Source organism: Crocodylus siamensis, chromosome 1 (genome assembly GCF_052110815.1).
Source record: "Crocodylus siamensis isolate JL-2025a chromosome 1, ASM5211081v1, whole genome shotgun sequence".
Taxonomy (NCBI): Eukaryota; Metazoa; Chordata; order Crocodylia; family Crocodylidae; genus Crocodylus; species Crocodylus siamensis.
Window position 1 is genome coordinate 419,729,808 of NC_143395.1, and position 4,719 is coordinate 419,734,526.

General features: G+C 47.3%; 1 pseudogene; it reads left to right on the forward strand.

Annotated features, from left to right (window-relative positions):
• The first annotated feature begins 1,557 nt into the window (after positions 1-1,557).
• On the forward strand, positions 1,558-2,205 carry LOC149875510 (uncharacterized; annotated as a pseudogene).
• The last annotated feature ends 2,514 nt before the right edge of the window (positions 2,206-4,719 follow it).

Sequence of the window (4,719 nt, forward strand, 5' to 3'; positions counted from 1 at the left end):
CCCCGGGTAGAGATGCTGGTAGTGGTGGGAGCCTGCAGGGGCAACGGTCAGCACTAGTGGGCAGATGCCAGGGCCCTCGGGTGCTGGGGGGGTCGGGGCAATAGGTCCTCACTGCCTGGCCGCCCAGCCCCGTGGTCCAGCCCGTCCCTCCGGATGAACTTAATCATCTGGAGCTGTGTTGATGTAGAGTAGCTGAGGACTAGCCCTGTGTTGTCCGCTTGATGCCTGGGGTTTTCACTCTTCCAAACTGCCAGGGACACAGAGCGGAGTACGCTGCAGTAGAATATGGTAAGACACTCATACGCCACACCGTCAGACGGGTTGAAGTAAAAGTCCTCAGGCACTTATCAGCCTGAACGGTTTCAGTGCAATATGAGGATCTGTGATTTTCAGTGAGGATACACAGATGCCCTTTGCCCAGTGCTGTGAAAATATGGTTTTGCCACCATCGCAAGTAGTTTTATAGCATTTGTGTGTCTCCATATTGTGCAACGAATAGCAGGTCTGCAGTTTCCATTGTCCTAGCTACTTCCCTCTGCAGCAGAATCTGTCCCATGTCCTTCTGAAGCTCTGTTGAGTAGGTCGATAGTTATGGGCTTGGGGATGCTCTAGCAGTTTTCCTTTTTCTGCCTCATCCTATTTTTTGATCGTACAGTGCAACTGGATTGTTTCACTGCTTGTATTTTATGATGAGATATTCTTGGCCGAATTGAATATTACTCATAAGTTAGTCATTGGCCATTCCTTATCATACATTGACATTTGTTCACATACTGCCCCCTGGGAAAACAGAAGAATGATTGTAGCTTGTAACACGTTGAATAAAACAGGATCGCTACATTTTACAGCATGCTTAGTGCCTCTATGCAACATGCCACGCATTAGTAAGGGATTGGGAACGCGTGGTCTTTGGATCAGACCACAGTTCTTTATGAGAAATAAAAAATTAGTTACCATACAAGAGGTACATGAATAGAAGACGTGGGCTTCTAGGCAAGAGGGTGTAGTGCACATACAAGTATTATGAAGTACGTGCCCATACATAGTTTCTGTTCATTGAATTTATTATTGTTATTTGGTTGGTTTCCTCAAAGTAGACATGCTTCTGTACCAGTGATATGTTCTGAATGTGTTCATGCTATGTTTCAACCCCCTTTCTTTCCCCTCCATCACCCCCATGGTATCACAAAAAGTATATTTGAAACCTGTATCACAGATTTCAAGAAAATTGTGGGATTTCCTGACAAAGCATGAAATAGTTTGGCCAAGGCTGAGGCACAGATACAGGTACGCAGAATGACTGTACTTTACTGGTAAAGTTTACAATTCAGAGAAATGGTTGCTAGGAACAAATTAAAATAACTAGGAACATTTAAGGATAGGCACATTTAAGGTGTTTAAAAGACTAAAAAGCTGCAAGTTTAGCTAATGTGCAATAGTTTTAAGGCAGACATGAATTTTGATGAATCAAATTCTCTTGGAGCACATGGCTGTGGCATACGTGGGGTTTGCTGCCAGTCAGCTGTGTTGTAGTACAGTGTTAACTATTAACCAACAATGGTGAGAGGCAAGGCAGAATTCAGCAGGAAAACTCCTAAGAAACATATCACTAGTCTGCCAGACATAATTGAGTCAGTACCTCTAAATTTCCCTGAAGATCTACCACAACCCGGAGAAGACTCTCAAAAGCAGGATTCTGTTGAACTTTTCCAAGAAAGATCTTCTTCTACAAAGTCCAGCATTGTACTTAATAGTCAGAGAAAAGTAGCTGTTGCTTTATTCAGCATGGAAGACAAAAGTTCTGTAGAAGTTGTGAAGCAATCCTCACTTTCTCAAAGGGTGAGCATCACCAGTGGGAGCGCTAGAAAGTCCTCAACTGTTTGACTGCACACGGAAGAGAATTCTGTGCAGCACCGAGCGCAAGCCCCGTCCTCCCGGAGAACAAGCACGGTGGCAGGGAGCAGCAAGAAGGTCCTTGGCTTTTGTACTGGGCACCGAAAGCCAGGATTGTGTAGAGCCCCTAAGGCAATTCTCTTCTTCTCCAGGGACAAGCATTGCCAGTAGGAGTGCCAGCAAGTCCTCAGTTGTCCCACTGGACACCAAGGTAATTCCGCGGAGTCTCTAAGGCAGCCCTCCCTTTCTGAAAGGACGAGCATCGCTGGAGAGAGCAGTCCAAAGTCCTCTACCAGTCTTCCCAAAATTTGAAATGTATCTGCTTAAAATAAAGAGATTTATAGTTTTGGGTTTGTTGCCAGATTTCTTCTACTTTACACCCATAGCATCCCTATAATAGACCTCTGATCCACAAACCATGTGTCTGTTGGGTGAATGGAAGTTAAATTTGTCCAAAACCTCTTCGCAAACTACCCCTTCTTTCCACTTCTCTCGGCCAGCCTTGAGTGATTGAGTCCAGTTATAACGGCTATTGTTAATTATTTGTATGACAACAGTACCTGGAGACCCAGCTGAGAGCAGGGCTCTGTTGTGCGGAATGAAATGAGATCTAGAAATATCCAGTCTAGAGAGATATCATTACAACCAGTCTATCAATGGACAAAAGACTGAGTTTATCAAAGGACCAAAAAGGTGACAAAGGAAAAGGACTAGGCTGAGCATAGAGCAGTTAAGGTTTTAATTCTCCATTGCAGCTATGGAGCTGGCCAGCAGGTGGACATGCATGCTCCACTGCATGCTATCGCTCCTAACGTGCACCCGTGCAAGGAGCTGATTTAAAGGTCCCTTGACTGCAGTAGGCTTTTAAGCCAGCCCTTAGTGAGAGAAGAATTGGGCTCAGCATCCCTTTCCTGAAGGCTATTAGCAGTCTGAAGAATGGGCCTCAGGAAATCTGAAAGTGAATGTCTTCTCTGTAAGCAAGGGCTTGTCTACATATCAAGGTGTACTGGTTCAGCTCAAATAGATTGATCTGGGGCATCCCTGCCTTGCCCCTGCACTGTGTCTGCACCGTGAAACACATCCCTCCCTCCCACTCGCCTCGGCGCAGCCCATGCCAGATCACAAATGCCAGGGCAGGGGCTTGGAAGGAAACACCAAATGTGAGGAGACTGGCCATAAATTCCCATCTTGACAAGATCATTTCACTACCCAGGGGTTAAGCTGTGTCACTAAACAGACGTGTGCTCCTTTCACACGAGATTTCATTGAAGGAGTGGCACTCCGGAGATACTAGGGGAGCGTTTCTGAGGAGAGTCGTTAAAGCTGGGGCCTAGAAATATACTATGAATATACCTTCCTGCAGCAGTGTGTCCTAAAGATGACTGGAAGGAAGAGACAGTCCTTGAGCTGTTGCTACAGCTGCCACCATACTTGCCCACAGAGTAAAGGGAATATGGCGGGACATTAAAAGATATTCAGGCGCTGAAAGTACATATTACGCCCATTAAAAGATATTTTATTCAGGCACTGAAAGTCTATATCAAGCCCAAACATTACAGCGCTCACACCTGTACCCCTGGAACTTGCTTTGCTACCTGTTAGTCCAGCGTCTCCTGACGCAGCGCGCACACACACACACACACACACACACACACACACCCTGAATTTAGGCCGTACTGGCCAAGTACAGAAGTGACCTGTCATGACCTCGTAGGAGGAGCTCACCCCTCAGTCTGGTCTTCAGGCTGTATACCTGTGTGCCTTTCTTACAGTGGTGCTGTGAGGGTCAACTAGTAAAATGGTTGCACGGTACATTTTAACAAGTGGAGCTATTTCATTGTGTGCCAACATATTGCACATAAATATTATTTATTAGATGCATGTGTGTATAATCTTACTTACGCACCCGCGCGCACCCTATTACCCTGTGTGGGAACTCTGGATCCCTTGTGTATCTAGGCCCAGGGCTGGCTTTCACCACACGGCCTAGATACACTGGGATATGCAGGATGCCCAAGTCCTAAAATCACATCAGGACGCTCACCTGGTGATTTCAGCGGCGTTCAAGGCCCGCTACCAGTCTAGGCTGTCAGAGGGCTATGTGAGCAGGCACGGGGGGGACGCTTACACGAGAGACGTGATTTGGGGATCAGGATGCCCCGGAAATAGCACAGCATGGCATCTCTAAGGAGGCATCTCTAAGGAGACCCAGGGATAAGCAAGAGGTTAATACCGTATGTTGCTATGGAGAGGTCAGATGATACGTTCTGTGTTTTCAATAAGGACCTTCTTCTCAGCCTTCCAGATGGGTGACGGTTGCATCTCCTCCCCCGTGCAGTGGGGGATGTGGAGGGCTCTGGCCATCCCATGAATAATATTGGCACCCCCTCCACCCCACTGCTCCCTCTCCGCCTTCTGCAGCTTCCTCAGTTTCCATGTCCAGCCACTGGAAGTACTTAAGCAAAAAAGGTTGAAAACCCCTGGAGTGGTAGGTTGTGGTACTGGGAAAGCACGACCAGAGCCTCCTGCCTTGACACGCGCCAAGGCCCGTCGTGGGTGGAACAAGCTCTGGGCCTGACTGCTTACACAACCCTTCTCCTGTCCAGTGCACACAGTGATTTGCAAAGTTTCCGGGCACAACAAGGGCACTATTTTATATTCCCTCTCAGCTGGCACTGTGGAGAGCGACAGCGAGCAAGTCAGCATCACCTTGCCTGTCAGCTGAGAACCAGAAAGTTTACTTTCTCCAGGCTACTGCCTCTCAGACTCATCTGCTAGGATGATATGAGCCCAGGCAGACGTCTCACAAAAGCCTGGACTTCGACG